The sequence below is a fragment of the Ambystoma mexicanum genome, chromosome 12 (genome assembly GCF_040938575.1).
Source record: "Ambystoma mexicanum isolate Mex_15411 chromosome 12, UKY_AmexF1_1, whole genome shotgun sequence".
NCBI classification, from domain to species: domain Eukaryota; kingdom Metazoa; phylum Chordata; class Amphibia; order Caudata; family Ambystomatidae; genus Ambystoma; species Ambystoma mexicanum.
Window position 1 is genome coordinate 1,002,004,207 of NC_090936.1, and position 19,621 is coordinate 1,002,023,827.

General features: G+C 46.7%; 1 protein-coding gene across 1 annotated transcript in view; it reads left to right on the plus strand.

Annotated features, from left to right (window-relative positions):
• Positions 1 to 1,916: 1,916 nt before the first annotated feature.
• LOC138514193 (Golgi-associated RAB2 interactor protein 1A-like) overlaps positions 1,917 to 19,621 on the plus strand; it is a 563,172-nt gene continuing 545,467 nt past the window's right edge. The window contains exon 1 of the transcript XR_011281895.1: positions 1,917 to 2,054. The gene's annotated coding sequence lies outside the window, so the exon portion shown is untranslated. The remainder of the gene's footprint in view (positions 2,055 to 19,621) is intronic.

Genomic DNA, 19,621 nt, shown 5'->3' on the forward strand with positions numbered 1-19,621 from the left:
ATGCTATTTCGCATTATCGGACGGCTTTGTATAATCCGTCTGCCAATGGATTGGTTGAAAGGGCCAATGGTACGATTAAGTCGGCTATACAATTGGCTTTAGCCAATGGTTTGGATTGGCAGGAAGTTGTGTCACAATACTTGGCTGCATATTGGAGAACCCCTGCCGTGGTTACGGGGAGATCTCCATTCGAGCTCATGAGGGGCAGGAAGGCAGCCATGGGTGGTGGTGGCCCATGTGATATGGATCTGCAGGCTATACATCGCAGCATTGTGGCGCGTCAGGAGGCTGCTGTGTCATCACAAAAGTTAAGGAAGGAATTGAGCGTTAAGCCGGGGGATTATGTGCATATAAAAAAATCCCAGGAGGGTTCACAAAGGCTACAGCAAGTTCCTGCCTTCGAGGAGAGTGGTTAAGGTTGGGAAGGGCCATGTACATTTGGAGGGAGGTTCAGTCTGGAGTAAGAGACGGGTGGTGATAGATGGCTGCAAGGGTGATGATGTGTCAAATGCTGAGTTTGATCCGGAGACTGAGGAAAGTGGGTTGGACTATGATCCTGTAGGGTCACCAGTGGTCAGGTTCGAACGGGAAGAGGTTGCTCCAGCTCCAGGTCCTTTGGGCTCAGATGTGAGTGTGGAGGGTCAGAATGTTTCCAATCAGCAACCTGAAGTGGGACAAGAAGGGGGCCGCCTTGCCAGGCGGTGTGGCCCCCCCATAAGGTTTAGAGATTACATTTGTTAGATGTGTCATGGTGTGGTGAGGTTTATATCATTCTGCATTTTTTAAACTAATTTTGTATGTAAGAAGTTCACATGTCTGAGCGTAAAGTTACGTCCATTGTTCATTTCTTATTCTGCTTCCAATTTTGTTACGGGTTGTTGTTAATTTTTCATGTAAGGGAAGGGGATATGTTGTAATGTGCACGGGCACCTGTAACGTGCACGGGCACCTGTGGAATGTTGATGCGTGTTTAGCAGTCAACATTCCACAGTGGCAGTTGAGAGGGACGCTGAGGAAGAAGGCTGCGCTGTGGGGTTCAGACAATAAAGATTATATGTACACGCTTTACCTGTGTCCGGTGAGACTTTGACACTCGTCAATGACTCATTATTATGTATTCTTGTAATGCCCATAAACCGCAGTACGCGCAATGTAACACGTTTCATTGTTAGCACCTGCATTCATGTGGTTTCAGACGGGAAGTAGAGAGTTAACTGCTGGTAACATTGAAGCTGCACGGGAATAGTCTCATAAGAATGTGGAAAGAAGTTGCATGTCCCCACACAAGTGTGTCCCTCACCCAGATTCTCTGATGCTACCGCCTCTGCCAACATTTGAAGGGTTAGCCCCCCCACCCCCCGAGATTTTAGTCTAGGTGCACCCCTGATCTTCATCATTGCAATGCACGCGCCCGTACACACACACGTCCCCCATCATAGGCATACCCAGCTCATCTTCGAGACTGCAAGGCTTGCTGGGTAAGTAGGTGAAAGGTCGGCACGGGACGGGGTGAATGAGTGCATTCTCTGCGACGCCCCGCCCACTCTGTTTACCTCCGCTGGCACTACACACATCTCTTAAAGGCGCAGAGCCACGCTGCGGGCGTCTCCAAGATGTAGACTCTGCCTCACGGGTTTCCTAAGAGGTACAACCATGGAGGGCAGGTAGGGGGCATCCGAGAGGCAGCATCACCCGCTTCTCCCATTATTGCAGGGCTGTGGTGGGCCCAAGTTTTCTCTGCATAGGCTCTGGGCTGCATGCATGCACCACTTCGTCCAAACATCCCCTTGTCGCCTCTAAGGGGAATGGAATACTGCTCCTTTAAGGAATTATGCGTTGGGCGTGGCAGAACGTGCAGGGGACTCGGAGCGTTTATTTATTTGCATTTATAATATAATAGCGTTGGGACTACATGATCCATGTTCAATGCATGGCGTGCAGGAGACACAGAGCGTTCCGTCGAGGGATGTGACACGTTGCTCCAGGAGATACATAGCACAGGTTACAGCCTGGCTCGGCGTTCCGGTCCACCCCACACCCAGCTCTCAAATCTGGTAAGTTTACTTCTGCTTCTGGAGGTGGCCGCTGCTGCTGGGTTAATATTTAACTGCCCTGCCAGTGGCAGCCTGATGGAGCAGTCTTGTTCGGGGACCGGTATCGCCTCACTTGGGGGGAGGGGAGGGAGTTGTGACATCACTCGAGGTTTTACGATAGAAGGGGTTTGTGGGGGTTGTGACATCACTTGAGGTTTTGCTGCGATGGAAGGTGGGGGGCCATATACTTATTTGTTGTGTCGAGTCACGATTCGTGACAACGTTTTGGATAAACATACCCAAAAAACCAATTTCACAACCAAAAAATCATACTGTTACCTTATGTTAAAGGATATTTGAACCGTGTTCTATCACCACCGGAGTGGTCCCCTGGCGCTGTGGCGGATCTGAAAAGGAAAGGGGTGGGGGGTGTGTTATGTTATTTCATCAATAATGATATCAAACGATTATAATGTTTAGCAGGTTTAATCATAAGGACGTCCCCCACAGCAATCTCATGTAACTGGCATCTTCCTCTCGTGTGGTTCTGAATCTAGGTTCCAGAACCACAGGAGAGGAACACTCTAAATGGAACCAGGCACAGGGTAAACGATTCTACATTATAACATCTCCTCCTCCACATTGTTTATGAAGAATGTAACTGTAAAACTATATACATATCTATGTACAAATAAAGACAACACATAACCTTTCAACTTTACACTGTGAATGATGCTTAATGAAAAGGATACATGTTGTCATTCCTTGAATGATTGAAAGATGACACAGCATAAATGTTGTATTGTTCATGCACATGTTATCAATCTCAATAGTAAATAAAATCCTTCTTGAAATTGTGTACAATTCTTCTGGGTCTCATAGAGGTTGCATTATCTCCACAAAAATCTCCAGATGTTCTCCGAATATTAGACTTCTCCACCGGATTAACATCCTTTGCAGATGTGATGCACTCGGTTTTGTCACCTGGCACCATGCATCTATCCTTCCATAGAGTACTGACTAGCACTGTTCTTAGGTCGTTCTTTTTCCCTTGTTAATATGACATCAATACATGACCATTTGTTAGCATCCTCTAAAATCACTGACGTTTTTGAACACTTAACTACTCTCTGCGGAGAACGATATTTGGACTCTCCTTTTAGAACTCTCTTGGTTCTCTTACTCTGATCCAGTCCCCACTCTCAATCTTACTTTCTTTTACATGCTTTTGTCTGTCATAATATTGTTTATATTCTTCTTGCTTCCTTTTTACTTTTCTTACAATCTCCTCCCATATCAATATTCTTACTTCTCTTGAGGGTTATCCATACAGGTCTTAGTCTATTGGTGGCAATTCTCCCTCTCATCAGTGTAAAAGGTTCCACTTCCGTCACTGAATGCAGAGTGACCTTGTATGCATTCAGCGCCTGTAAGTGTTTCTTTCCACGGAAGACTATTAACAATGGCCAATTGTATAACATCTTTCATAAAACGATTCATTCTCTTTACCAGGCCATTGCCTCTGGGGTGATATAAAGCTGTCGTGCTGTGTTTGATGGCTCGTTCTTTCAGAAAACCTTGAATTTCTTGTGACATAAATTGGGCACCATTGTCTGATATTAATTCCTGTGGTTCACCTTCCCTGTTAAATATTTCTTCCAAAAATGTCTTTACTTTCGTAGCGGATACAGACTCCTCAATAATTCCACATTCCACCCATTTGGATGTGTAGTCGACCAATAAAATGAAATAAATCTTTTGTGGTTCTAGTATCTCATACGGGTGTCATGATCCCTGCTTCCAAGGGGTCAGGACCTGCCCCACGACCTTGGAAGCAGGCCCATAACTCTGATCCCAGGAACCAGCCAGTCCCGATTGGGACCTTTTGGACCTTGTCCTGGCGTCAGTGGCGCCAGGCTCATGATGGTGACCGGTCCCGGCACTGGAAGCGCCGGGCTCATATCTCATATTAGGTAAGAGTGCTTGGTGGACCTACCTGTAGCAGACCATGCTGCTTACTTACCAGCTAACTGGTCTCCTGATCCTTTTCTGCCTGGGACTACTTTTCTGTCTGGGTGGAGCAGGAGCCACTCCCTGGAAGCAGAACACAGGAACTCTTCTAGAAATCTGGAACTCTTTTCTTACCTGGGTGGGGCCGTGGAAGAAGACGCCTAAGCACTACGGAAGGTTATTTAAATCACACCCGATTGGTTTCACGTGCTTCGCGTTATTCTGCATCTGCAGCAGGACGCTCACTGTGTCAGCTCCAGGAAACCTCCAGCTCCAGATCCTGTGAATACGAAATAACCTGCTGGGATCCAACCTTCAGTCTTCTGCAGCTCCTGCAAGATAAGGGCACAGGTTAGGCTAAAGCAAAGGCAGCGAATCTACTTACCTAATCCAACGGCAGCATCCGAAGCGCCTTTTTCTGCCTTTCTCTTCCGGCATCCGACATCTGCAAAGAGAAAGAACATCGGTCAGTAATATTTAACTACAGAGCCTGCTTACCTGTGTTACGCTCATACCAACTCAGCTTGCGCTGCATTCCGGCACCTGCAAGGCAAGATACTTCGGTTAGTAACGCTGAGTTACAAGACTGCTCACCTGTGTTACGTTTGCTTCCAATCTGTTCGCGCGGCTCCTCGGCACCTGCAAAGACAAAAGAGACATTACGGTGCATTCTACAGCGCTAGAACAGTCTTTGTACTTACGTGCCATTAGAAGGATAATCTTCATCGCCACAGCATCTGAAAAGGGAAAAGACATAGACTTTAAACCTTAAGACTTTTGAAAGAGAAGAGAACAATCTAAAAGGAACTTTATTACTTACAAGGCACGCTCGTGCATTAACGGCGTCTTCGCTCTCAGCAAATCCTCTGCTATCAAGAGGCAGAGCTCGCATCCAGTGAAGCAACTGGACCCAGCGCCCCTGCATAGGACGCAGGATGGAGAGCCCGGCAATTACCTATATAAGGTAAGCGCAATATCAACCCAGTTCCACGGGGAAAGAAAGGGCGAGAGGGGCAAGGAACTTTCCAAACCTTCCAAACACTAATACATTGGTTTACCCTTGCAGACATCTCACTCTCCAGCTTAAACTGTCGGTGGGAAGGGGGCCCAGTCCGGGAGCAAAACGAACCCTGCGCCTAACACTGAAGACAGTATCCTCGCCAGATCAAGACCTGCGCCTCCGGGGGAACCAGGTGAGCGTTACAACGGGCCTGCAATGTCAATAGCCAATTTTGTCCAAATTGAATCTGGTACAGGTATTGGTTGTAGCTGTGTGATCCTAGTAATCTTTCCCTTATCACTCACTGCACATGCAGAACATTCTTTGACCATTGCTTCCAAATCACCCCACATGTTAGGCCACCAGTATGCCTCTCTCACTCTTCTCTTCGTTAAGCTTCTCCCTACATGCCCCTCATGCGCAATTTCCGTAATCCTCTCTCGTAAGGTTACAGGTGGGACAATGCAATCTCCTCGGTAGATGCACACATCATCACATGATATTTCATCTTTTATCTTTTCCCAAGATCCTATGTTTCCAGTAATATCTTTCCAGCCACTCACCACTGCTCTCCTCAATTGTTCTTGTTCTGAATTTATCTTTGTAGCTTCAATCCATTCTTCTTTACCAAAACTGGGATGTACTTGCGCGATGATGCAATCAGTATTCTGATCCTCCATTGCCTCATCATTCCCACTTGGATCCTCTTCTTCATAGACGCAAGGCAGGTGGGAGAATTCTGATCCTCCATTGCTTCATCATTCCAACTTGGATCCTCTTCTTCATAGACGCAAGGCAGGTGGGAGAAACAATCTGCTGCCACATTTGTTCTTTCCGGAGTATACTTTATGGTTACATTATATTGCATGATGATCAGGATCCATCTTCTAATACGTGGGGATGTCAAATGCGGGTTCTTTGGATTCAAAACATGTATAAGTGGTTTGTGATCCGTCTTGAGTTCAATAGGAATTCCCCAAATAAGTCCTTTGAAATGTTCTAAGATCCATTTGACTGCTAGAGCCTCTTTTTCGATAGTTGAATAGTTTCTTTCTGCACCTTTCAAAGTCCTAGAAGCGAAGGCAATTGGAACCACAAATCCATTTTGTACTTGTTCTAAAACACCTCCCAATCCCATGTTGCTGGCATCCACGGATACCATAGTCTTAGCACTACAATCAAACATTTTAAGAGCAGGTGCTTTATTGATTAACATTTTGATTGTCTTTAGTTCTTCCTTGCATTCTTCGGACCACTCGAATCTTGTACCTTTTATTCATCAAGTTTCTCATCTGATTAGTTCTGTCAGCATAATGATCCACAAATTTTGAATAGTATTCCGTGAGGCCCAACAAGCTCCGAAGTTGATCTTTGTTCATGGGATCAGGAAGCTTGAGGATGGTGTTCACCAGTCTCTTTGGGTTTTATTCCCTCTGCATTGATGCAATGTCCCAGGTATGTCACTTCCTTTTTCTTTATTTTTACATTTTTCTATTTTAAGAGCAAGACCTTTTTGCTGTATGACCTTCAACACTCCTAGTAGTTTGGCGTCATGATCTTCTTCAGACATGGCAGACACTAATATGTCATCCTGAAAATAGTGTACACCTCGTAGACCTTTGAAAAGATGTTGCATCAGTCTCTGGAAGACGGCGGCTGCCGACACTAAGCCGAATGGCATTCTTTTATATCTGAATATACCCAAAGGCGTTATAAACGATGTGAGGTGCCTAGACTCTTCTTCTAAAACAACCTGATGGTATGCGGAGGATAAGTCAAACGTAGTGAACATTTTTGCAGGCTTCATGGTAGTGAGCATTTCTCCAATATTGGGTAGGGGGTGGCGATCTACCCAGATGTTGTTATTAAGATCTCTCAAGTCAACGCACATCCTAATTGACCCTTCCGGTTTTCTTACAATCACTATTGGGGAAAGCCATTCAGAGCTCTCAATTGGTTCAATGATGTCCTGTGAACACAATTTCTCCAATTCCTTTTGTAGTGCTTCTCGGGTGCCAATGTGAATGTTCCTTACTTTGTGGACTACCGGCTTTGCCCCTCTCTTGAATATTATGCGATGTTTGAAACCTTTAAGGAAACCAATATTATCATTAAAGACCTTGGGAAAACTCTTGGCCAAATTCACAGCAGAATCACAACTATTGTCTATAACACTCAATATGGGTACATTCTCACCTGGGTGTATTTTGATTTTCAATGATGCTTGTTCCCACCAACCTACTATTGAAAATCCATCTTGGGCTACATATAACCTGCAATATGTCTTTCTCCCTTCAAAGTCCAAATGCACCCAAGTATAGCCCACAATATTGATTGGTGTCTTACCATAGCCAGTTGCTCTAACTTTAGTCATGTGTAAATCTTCCATCTTCTTCAATACATTCAGATACGTCTCCATATCCACCATTGTATATGGAGACCCGGTATCAACCATGACTTGCAGAGTAATGCCATTGATAGCCATAGGCACCCAGTGTCATGATCACTGCTTCCAAGGAGCTAGGACCAGCCCAACATCCTTGGAAGCAGGCCCCTAACCTTCATCCTAGGCACCAGCCGGTCCCCACTGGGACCTTTTGGACCTTGTCCTGGCGCCGGTGGCACCAGGCTCATCAAAGTCACTGGTCCCGGCACTGGAAGCGCCGGGCTCATAATTTGTATGAAGATGCTTGGGTGGACTTACCTGCAGCAGACCATGCTGCTTAATTACCAGCCACATAGGAATCCTCTGTGGGCTGGGACTACTTTCTTACCTGGGTGGGGCAAGCTCCACTCCCTGGATACAACACTGGAACTCTTCTGGAACAGGAACTCTTTTCTTACCTAGGCGAGGCCGTGGAGGAAGACGCCTCATCACGTCAAGGCTATTTAAACCACACCCGATTGATGAAACGTGCTTCGCGTTATTCTGCATCTGCAGCAGAACGCTCACCGTGTCTGTTCCAGTTTTCTTCTTTCCGATCCTGAACCTGCAAGAACAAACGCTTACCATTCCTGTATCCAACCTTCAGTAGCACCTGCAAAGACAAGAAACAGGTTAGCACGGCAACCTTCACGCGCAGCGCTTTCCTCACCTGATCCATCGGCAGCTACCATCTCTTCACGCTGCTCCTCCGCCTGTGAAGACAAAAGCATAGTTATTCCTGTGTGGAATTACTTACCGGCACTCCGGGAATTCCGGTTTTCTTCAACGCTGCAATCCTGCACCTGAAAGACAAAAGAAGAGACATTAGACAGGTATTTTACTTACGCGCCTTCGCGCCCGCCACAATAGGGCGCCTGCAAATACTCAGGCGTTTCCAGCGTCTCTTCAACACCCAAACTCACAACTGCAAGGGAAAAGAGACAGTTAGAGAGCTTTTGAAAAGCAGGCAACCGGCATCTACTTACGCATTTCCAAGCGCGTCATTCCAAGACTCTGGCTCGAACTTCGGCTTTCTTCACACCATCTTCTATCTCAAGAGCCTTGCAAGACAAATAGAAAAAGCATTATACAGAGCCCTGTTCCACATTAACGTGCCCACGCACCTAAAGACTGTAAGGACTTAAAAGGTGTCCGGAAACTCACCGTTCGTGCAGTTAACGACGGTAGCAATCCTCTGATGTCAAGAGGCCTATGTTTCACCCAGTGAAGGAACTGGCAACGGCACCCTGCACCAGACGCAGATGGAGAGTCCAGCATTCACCTATCTAAGGTGAGCACGTTGACCTTGGGGCGCCACGGAAAAGCGAGGAAGGGAAAGGGAGAGAGATACCGGACAACCCCAGATCATTAACCCCATATTCTTTCACCTGCAGATATCTCACTCTTCGAGTTAGACACACAGTGCGAAGAGACTCAGCCTCGGAAGCCAATCGAGTCCTGCATTTCACTTTTCGAGTCACAGACACCATCCTGCCAAGACCGGCGCCTCCGTGGGAATCAGGTGAGCGTTACAGAACGCGAAGCGCACCGCAAAACTCCTACCCAAGCGCAATGGAAACCTCGGATACTGATCAATTGGCCCAGTTGCTTGGGGAACTAAGAGCAGAAGTACATGCAGCTCGTCAGAAAACAAAGGCTCTAAGAAGAGAGCTGATAATATCCAAGGAGCGAACAGAGGACCTCGCTAGGCAATTGCTACAAACGCAGGCGGGACAAACACCTTTGCCCGCTCCAGGAGGAAATTATCCTTCAGCATCTTCCTCAAATCCAGTGCAAATCAATCTACCCGGTAATGTGCCCTTGGCTCCGCCCAAACGCTTTTCTGGTGACCCAAAGAGATTTGCAGTGTTCATTAACCAGTGCCGCCTACACTTCTTATGTAGACCAGCTGCCTTCCCAACAGATCAGGCCAAGGTGGCTTTTGTGCTTTCTTATCTCAGTGGCAGTGCCGCAGATTGGTCGATCCCTTTAGTCACTCAGGATGATCCGGTTCTTCATGATTTCCAGGCCTTCCAGTCCAGCATGGAGAAACTGTTCGCAAGACATGCACAAGGGCTGGCCTTGGACAATGAACTCCTTTCGTTACGACAGGGTAATCAAGACCTCTTGACTTACATTGCCTCATTCAACAGACTTACAGTGGAAACTCGATGGCCTGAGGATAAAAGAATAACACTTTTCTACAGAGGCCTGCGTGGAGAGCTCAAGGATGTGTTAGCTCAAGTTGTGAATCCTCCACAAGAATGCTCAGACTATATTGACTTAGTTGTTCAATTGGACCACAGATTACAGAACAGAAAGGCTGATCGTTCCAAATTTGATACCCGAGTGTTTTCTAAACCACAGACCTCTACTAGGGGAGCTGACACCGTGGAACCCATGCAAATAGGGGGCATGAAAGGACCTTTAACCCAAAAAGAGCGAGAAAGGAGAAGACAGCTGCGATTATGCCTCTATTGCGGAAACTCGGGGCACTTTCTTCGAGACTGTCCAGTGAAACCAGCTAAGAAGGCTGTAGGAGCCGCAGATACCTGTACCACAAATTCTGAGCAGGGAAACGACCTAGCCCGACAAGTGTAGAGGTCCTCTTGCCGAGCGTTAAAATCTGTTCCATGACCTCGCATTTCGTGGTGCCTATGGTCCTCATTAGCCCTGAACGTCCGGATCGTTTGCATGCAATTGAAGCTTACATCGACAGCGGAGCAATCGGTAATTATGTGGACCGTGAAATGGTATCAAGGATGAATCTACCTCTTGTCCCTAAGGCAGTAAAAGACGTCATTACTACAGTGGATGGCACGGAGATAGCCTCCGGACCAGTAACTCACGCCACCCAAGAAGTGACGTTAGTGAGCCAAGAGGGACACCGGGAGAAAATCGTGTTCGATGTGATCAAGGCCCCTCAGTTCCAGATCATTCTGGGAATTCCTTGGTTAGAGAAGCACAATCCTCAGATCGATTGGTGAGCAAAGACGGTTCAGTTTCCAGAATGTATCTCCACTTGTTATCCTCGGCCTGATGTTTCACTGGCGGCAATCTCTTCTGAGGTTCCCAAACTACCTCCCGAATACCAGAAATTCCAAGACGTCTTTCGGAAGGACCAAGCTAACACCCTGCCTCCTCATAGGTCTTACGACTGTCAAATAGATCTGATACCCGGAACAACTCCTCCTTGCAGTAGGATTTATGCCCTCACCGAGCCAGAGAATCTTCACCTCAGACAATATCTGGACCAATACCTAGCTAACGGATTTATCCGTCCTTCAAAATCTCCAGCTTCCTCGGCTTTGTTCTTCGTTCCGAAAAAGGAAGGAGACCTTAGGACTTGTATAGATTACCGCGCCCTGAATCAAATCACTGTTAAAAACAGATACCCGTTACCTTTGATCCCTGAACTCCTGGACCAAGTCAAAGACGCATGTATATATACAAAGTTGGATCTCAGAGGAGCCTACCACTTGGTACGAATAAAAGAGGGCGATGAATGGAAGACGGCCTTCCGCACCAAGTATGGGCTGTTTGAATATCAAGTTATGCCCTTTGGACTATGCAACGCTCCTGCTGCCTTCCAGTATTTTATGAATGATGTCCTTGGAGAACTCATAGATGTGTGTGTTGTTGTCTACATTGATGACATCCTCGTCTATTCATCATCTGAAGAGGAACATCAGAAACACGTTAAAGAGGTCCTCGAGAGATTACGTCAACATAACCTTTTTGCTAAGCTTGAAAAATGCGTTTTCAACGTAACTGAAGTTGAGTTCCTGGGATTCATATTGTCACCAAACGGAGTCCATATGGATTCAAAGAAAGTCGATGCAATCATCAAGTGGCCTTCACCAACCTCTGTAAAAGGAGTTCAAAGCATGTTAGGCTTCGCTAACTTTTACCGCAGGTTCATTCCTGAATTATCTCGAATAGTCCAGCCCATCACCGCTCTATTAAAGAAAAACAAACGTTTTGAGTGGCCTACCGAGGCGGAACAAGCTTTTCAGGACTTAAAAGCTAAATTCATCTCTGCACCTGTTCTAAAACACCCTCGCCCAGAACTCCCCTACATCGTAGAAACAGATGCTTCTAGTCTTGCTATGGGGGCAGTTTTATCACAAAGAGATCCGGTCACACACCAATTACATCCTGTAGCCTTTTGGTCCCGCAAATTCTCGGCTCCCGAGATCAACTATTCAATTACAGACAAGGAACTTTTAGCTATCAGATCAGCCTTTAAAGCCTGGCGGCATTATCTTTTGGGAGCCAGACACACAGTCACCGTAATGACAGATCACCGCAACTTACAATATCTGAAGACGGCCAAAGCTCAGTCTTCCAGGCAGCTCCGCTGGGCTCTGTTTTTGGCTGAGTTTGACTTTATAATTACTTATCGACCAGGCAGTAAAAACGGAAAAGCAGATGCCCTCTCCCGGATGGGAATAGATGAACACTTGACCAATCCTGAACCAATACCCATAATCCCAGAACAAAGGATTTTGGGCTTGGTCAGCGCTCAATCCTTTGAAGACATCGAGACTACAGTCAAATCACTCCTAACTCCGGCAGAATTACAGGACTGGCAATTCAAGGGGAAGGATTTCTCAGTGGACCAAGACCTAGCATATTTCCGAGGACGATTGTACTTGCCCTGTGAGAAAATACAAAAACAGGTAATCTCCTGTTATCACGACTCATTAATGGAGGGTCACCCTGGCATTACCAAAACCATGGAAAAGGTCAAAAGACATTTCTGGTGGCCATCATGGAAGAAGGATATTAGAGACTTTGTAATCTCCTGCGGTGTGTGTGCTCAGAATAAAAGTCAGAAGGAGAAACCAGCCGGCCTCTTACACCCACTGGACATCCCTCCCTGTCCATGGCATACCCTGTCCATGGATTTCATCACGGACTTACCTCCATGCTCAGGGTATAATACCATTTTAGTAGTCGTGGATCTATTCTCCAAGATGGCTCACTTCATTCCCCTGAAGGGCCTACCTTCAGCTTCAGTATTAGCCCGAGAATTCTTAGAAAACATTGTTCGGTTACACGGTTTTCCCTCGGTTTTGGTCTCCGATAGGGGAAGTCAATTCATCTCCCACTTTTGGCGAAGTTGCTGTCACTTAGCCCAAATTGATGTGAGACTTTCAACCAGTCACCATCCCCAAACTGACGGACAAACTGAGAGGACAAATCAAACTCTGGAGCAATATTTACGTTGCATGCTCCAACAAACTGAAAACCCTTGGAAGGATATCCTTTGGATCGCTGAATACGCTTATAACAATTCGACCCATTCTGGAACCGGGAAGACTCCCTTCTTCCTATTATACTGAAACCATCCTAGGACCTCTAACCTGGATCCTCCCCAAGAATTCGAAACACCTGCTGTGGATCACTTGCACTCGGTGATCACTCGTACTTTTAAAGAAGCCACTGCCCATCTGCAAAGAGCTAAAGCTCTATACAAGAAAGGAGCGGATCAACACCGTAAAGAGGCCCCTCACTACGCAGTAGATCATCAGGTCTGGTTATCCACTAAGCACCTGCCTCTAAAAGGACCCCGCACCTTCATCCCGAGATACTTAGGACCCTTTCTCATCTCTGCCATAATTAAACCGGTGGCTGTCAAATTGGAATTGCCTTCGCATATGAAAATACATCCAGTATTCCATGTCTCCTTACTAAAACCAGTACAACCAGAAACCCGATTGACCGAACTCCCAGAACCTGTTCTAGTGGATGGAGAACTTGAGTTCGAAGTAAAGAACATCTTAGACTCCAAAATCTCCAAATCTAAATTATATTACCTGGTTGATTGGAAAGGATACGGCCCCCAGGAAAGGTCTTGGGAACCCTCAGAACATGTCCACGCACCTCGTCTGGTCAAGAAATTCCATCTGAATCACCCCGACAAGCCAAAACCCCGGAGAAGACACGCTTAGGAGGGGCCTTGAGGGGGGGTGCTGTCATGATCACTGCTTCCAAGGAGCTAGGACCAGCCCAACGTCCTTGGAAGCAGGCCCCTAACCTTCATCCTAGGCACCAGCCGGTCCCCACTGGGACCTTTTGGACCTTGTCCTGGCGCCGGTGGCACCAGGCTCATCAAAGTCACTGGTCCCGGCACTGGAAGCGCCGGGCTCATAATTTGTATGAAGATGCTTGGGTGGACTTACCTGCAGCAGACCATGCTGCTTACTTACCAGCCACATAGGAATCCTCTGTGAGCCGGGACTACTTTCTTACCTGGGTGGGGCAAGCTCCACTCCCTGGATACAACACTGGAACTCTTCTGGAACAGGAACTCTTTTCTTACCTAGGCGAGGCCGTGGAGGAAGACGCCTCATCACTCCAAGGCTATTTAAACCACACCCGATTGATGAAACGTGCTTCGCGTTATTCTGCATCTGCAGCAGAACGCTCACCGTGTCTGTTCCAGTTTTCTTCTTTCCGATCCTGAACCTGCAAGAACAAACGCTTACCATTCCTGTATCCAGCCTTCAGTAGCACCTGCAAAGACAAGAAACAACAGGTTAGCACGGCAACCTTCACGCGCAGCGCTTTCCTCACCTGATCCATCGGCAGCTACCATCTCTTCATGCTGCTCCTCCGCCTCTGAAGACAAAAGCATAGTTATTCCTGTGTGGAATTACTTACCGGCACTCCGGGAATTCCGGTTTTCTTCAACGCTGCAATCCTGCACCTGAAAGACAAAAGAAGAGACATTAGACAGGTATTTTACTTACGTGCCATCGCGCCCGCCACAATAGGGCGTCTGCAAATACTCCGGTGTTTCCAGCGTTTCTTCAACACCCGAACTCACAACTGCAAGGGAAAAGAGACAGTTAGAGAGCTTTTGAAAAGCAGGCAACCAGCATTTACTTACGCATTTCCAAGCGCGTCATTCCAAGACTCTGGCTCGAACTTCGGCTTTCTTCACACCATCTTCTACCTCAAGAGCCCTGCAAGACAAATAGAAAAAGCATTATACAGAGCCCTGTTCCACATTAACGTGCCCACGCACCTAAAGACTGTAAGGACTTAAAAGGTGTCCGGAAACTCACCGTTCGTGCAGTTAACGACGGTAGCAATCCTCTGATGTCAAGAGGCCTACGTTTCACCCAGTGAAGGAACTGGCAACGGCACCCTGCACCAGACGCAGATGGAGAGTCCAGCATTCACCTATCTAAGGTGAGCATGTTGACCTTGGGGCTCCACGGAAAAGCGAGGAAGGGAAAAGGAGAGAGATACCCGACAACCCCAGATCATTAACCCCATATTCTTTCACCTGCAGATATCTCACTCTTCGAGTTAGACACACAGTGCGAAGAGACTCAGCCCCGGAAGCCAATCGAGTCCTGCATTTCACTTTTCGAGTCACAGACACCATCCTGCCAAGACCGGTGCCTCTGTGGGAATCAGGTGAGCGTTACACCCACGGGCCAACAGCGCCTTCCATTGATGTGAGAGCCAATATTTGTACTCCTTTTTCAAATCCACTTGTGATTGCTACTAAATCATCTGAACCACCAGCCTCCTCTAGGGCTCTCACACTAGTCGAAGCACCTCTTCCAAACTGAGGGTTATTCCTTGCTGTGTTATATCGTGAATTAAATCTTCCTTTTCCTCTGGAAGTGCAGCAGTCTTTGCCAAAATGGCATAGTTGTCCACATTTATAACACTCAGCCAACAACGCCGGGCAATCTTTCTCCGGATTTGTATGCCTATACCATCCACATTTATAACACCTGTTTTGCGACCTCTGGAATGTTTCTCTGTTCTGCCTGGAGTTCATGACAAAATCTGACTTGACTATTCTTTTCACCATTGCGACCAAAGCCTCTTCATCTTTGCCAAAACTTCCATCACTCATATTGTGAACTGACCTAATGTCAACATACTCTGGCTTACTTTGAACCTCTCTTATGCACTTCTCTCCCAGTTCAATTGACTTGGCTATTTCCAATGCCTGTTCTAATGTTGGGTTCTTTGCTTGCCTTAGTCTTTGCTGGATCCGGGAATCAGCCATGTGCAAGACAATCTGGTCTCTCAAAAATATTCATCTGCAACGCGTGTGAATTCACATGTAGATAAGAGACCTGTTAAGGCTGCAACATAGGCAACTACAGACTCATTCTTGTTTTGTCTCCTGGAAAAGAATCTGTATCATTCAAGAACAATGTTTGTTTTGTTTCCAAAATGCTTGCTTAGTTTTGTTAATGCAGTCTCCTATTTCCTGGCACTGCTAGCTGAATCTCCTGACGCTTCCTCCGTATTATTGGAATCTGGCAAAGTCCTGAAAATCCTTAATGCCTCTGCCCCCACACAATTGAGTAAAGTAGCCTCTTTCAAATCATCATTATACTTAGCCCCTCCAATTGCTCTTAAGTAGACTTGGAAATTGTCCAACCACTGTTCCCATGAGCAAACTGGACTCCCCGGTTGTGCTAGGAACTTCACAGGGGCTACAATGTTCTGCATAGTGAAGACAGTTAATTTGTCGCTGTGATAGGATGTGTGACCCCTTTACAAAGCAATTTGTTTTTCACCAATGTCATATGCTTTAAAACTTCTTGTTAAATTGGCCCCCATTCATAACTGAAACAGTAATGTCACAAGAAAATAGTACACAGTGTCTTTAAATGTCTGTTGAATGGTGCTTTGACAATGTCAGCCGTGTCGTAACATTTCCAGCAAGTGTCCGTGCACTATACAGGAGAGTGGGCACACAGTGTATCTCTGTGAGCAGGCACACCGTTAACTGCTATTGTTCACTAATCGACCGATGCATTATTTTCTCGTAATATCCTCGCAACACGTAATCCGTTACGCTGTTTTTTATATGTAGTTATGGCAATGTGTAATTAACAAAGATGGTGGCACGTACTCCACGTCAGAAGGTCATTTACTCAAGGAAGCTCTGTAGCGTTTCCTATGATACACTCAACAACGTGCTCACGTACCGGGTGCTTTACTCGCAAGCACTTCTCGTTAGCCTTTCAGTCTTGCGCCAGTATTTATATAATGCAATCCTACTTGGAGTCGTCTCCTGGAGATTTTCTTTACATCATCGACACAGCAAAGTCTAATTCCACTTGAGATTCACTCGGTGGCAATATTTGCTCCTTCCTTACTTGCCGTAGGTTCAAGCCATCCTTATATAGCTTCTTCAAGACCTTTAAAGCCAAGGTTTACGCCAGCACACATCCAGGGACTTCCTTCACGGACAGCTCCTCGTCGCCAATTGTTATGTTATTTCATCAATAATGATATGAGACGATTATAAGGTTTAGCAGGTTTAATCATAAGGAAGTCACCCACAGCAATCTCATATAACCAGCATCTTCCTCTCGTGTGGTTCTGAATCTAGGTTCCAGAACCACACGAGAGGAACACTCTAAATGCAACCATGCACAGGGTAAACTATTCTACATTATAACAGGGTGAGTTAGTGGGAATGAGCGGGATAAGTGCAAGAGAACAGTTATGGTAACCGTTCGCTGAGCTTGGGGGTGCTTACTGGTCGGTAGCCGTCGTGCGCTGTTGTGCAAAGCTACATGTGGTTTGTTTTGTTGTTGCGGTGTAGTGAAGTTTGTGTGGTTTGTTGTGCTTTAGGGTTGTGGTTGTGTTTGGTTAGAGTTTGAGAGGTGTATGCAGAGGGATGAAATTGTTAGTGGGGTTGGTTATTGGCCTCGCTATCTTGAAGTGATATGTGCTAAATGTACACGTTCTTTCTAGATGTGGCACGTGAATATCTCTGCATTTCTTTCTAGATCGTGCACTGGCTAATATTCACAATCCTGTCCATATAAGACGCACACCAATATTCACAATTCTCTCCAAATGTGGCACTGGCCCACCTTCAAAATGCTGTCTAGATACGAAGCAAGCTAGCATTCACAATTCGACCGATTGGCCTCACACTTCCAACTTACCTTGACTACAAGTCCTTAAAAAAAAGTGTTATGCTATACATTGACGGGGCACGGGAGGCTTCAGCAGAATTTGGGATCTGACCAGGTGGTGGCTGGGTATTCCCTGTTGTTGGATTCCTCCGACCGGTGCGGCCGGCAGAGGGAGAGAACAATGGGGACCCGAATAGTAGGCCCAACTGGTGCGCAGCGCAGGAGCTGCAAAGGACACACCACGCAGCAGCATTTGCTTCCCCGGGGTATGTTAGTGGAGCTGTGGGGCGTCACCCGGTAGTTCTGTAAGAATCTGTACAGATCCACTTTCCAGGGGTTGTTTTGAGATCTGGATATGCACAGCACTTTGTTTATTTTTTTTGATAAAACATTTTTTATTGTTTTACATCACATCAAAACAACATCATCATGTAGGGACTAGCATGTCCTTTCAAAGTTCAATCATCAGCAGAGTCATTATCAATCGCCCATAACATTTCCCCAAGTCATAGTGCAATTAAACCGTATCCCCCCCGCTGCATCGAGCAGGATCTAAGGTCCTTCCTTTTCCAACCTCCCCCATATCTTGTCCGCTTTAGCAGGGCAGCCTCTGGCAGTGTATATTCTGTGTTCTATCCTTGTGCATATGTCCAAGTCTGTTGCCCATTTTTCCATTGTTGGGGACTCCGGGGCTCCCCACTTTTGTGCTATATTGCGCTTCATTAGTCCCGCTGCCGTGTACAAAAGCAGCCTTTCCCATTTATTAAGAGCAATCTCATCCGGAACACCTAAAATGAGAATCTTTGGGTCCAGTGGTATGCGGCACGTAAGGACATTAAGTTCAGTGCAGCATTCATTCCAGAAAGTGCGGATTCGGGGGCATGCCCATAGAATGTGAAAGAAGGTCCCCTCTTCCTCTCCGCACCGGAGACAGTTCTGGTTTGAGGCTCTCTTCCACCTATATAGTATCGTTCTAGGGTAATAGACCCTATGCAGGATCTTTAATTGGACCAGCCGAAGCCTGGAGGAGATGGCCACTTCCCTTGGATGCATTAGTGCTTGGATCCAGTCTTCTGGATCTATCTCCCCTACATCCACCTCCCATTTGGCCTTTAAGGTCGTGAGTTCAGGCGTAGCAAAGGATGTGATAGCATTATATAGGATGGAGGTGCATTTGGCGGGGATGAAAGCTGGTAGCATGTTGCGCTCTATTGGTGTGTAGTTTGGGATATTGGCGCCTACACGTATATGGTTTCTTAGGGCGTGGGCCAGTTGTACATGGTGGTATCGCTCAGTGCCCGGGAGTTGGAATTTTTGCTGGATGGCTTTAAACGAGGCTAGTTCCCCCTCCTCAAGAATATCTTCATCTCTCAGAATCCCGGCCCTTACCCATCGGGGCCACGGATGAAGTTTCTTTATTTCAGGCAGATTGCTATTTCTCCACAGGGGTTGTGCCGTGGTTACGCTGTTTTCCCACCCTTCGAATCTGTGCGCCTGCTTCCAGACAGCAATAGTATGAGTCATAGTCGTTGGTGGGGGGGGGGTCTCGGGAGGGTTTGTTATAGTAGTTGCCATGGGTCGGTGCCATGCATGGCGGCAACCTCAGCCCTAATGGTCATTGACCACTGCCAGTTGTGAAGCCCAATAATAGGTTTGGAGGCGGGGGCCCCAATCCCGCCCTCCCAGATCGATCTTTGGAGTGTAGTTAGCGCTATCCTCGGCTGGCCTCCACCCCATATGAGTTCCCAAAAGAGGGTTTCCACCCGTTTAAAGTCGGAATCTGGGATCTTTAATGGGGCATTCTGTAAGACAGAGAGAAACCTTGGGAGGAGTCATCATCTTAAAGTGTGGCTCTTCCCATGGGTGTAAGGGGGAGAGGCTTCCAGTGGTGGACGTCACTGACAAAACGGTCCAGGACCGGTTGAATGTTATGTGTTGTATATTCAGTCAGGTTTGATGTCACCCAGATCCCTAAATATCGAAAACCTTGCGGTTCCATTCGGTACAGGCATTCCTGGAGGTCGACCTGCGAACTGCCTTTCACCGGGAAGAGAACTGAATTTCCCCCAATTAATTTTAAGCCCACTAAATTCTCCAAAACGGATAAGCATTTGTGTCACCCTGGGGCAGGATCGGGCTGGATCCCCCAGATATATCAGGAGATCATCTGCGTACAAGGAGATTCGGTCCTCATGTCCTTCAGGCCATCTGAATCCTGTCCAGGCAGCATTTTGGC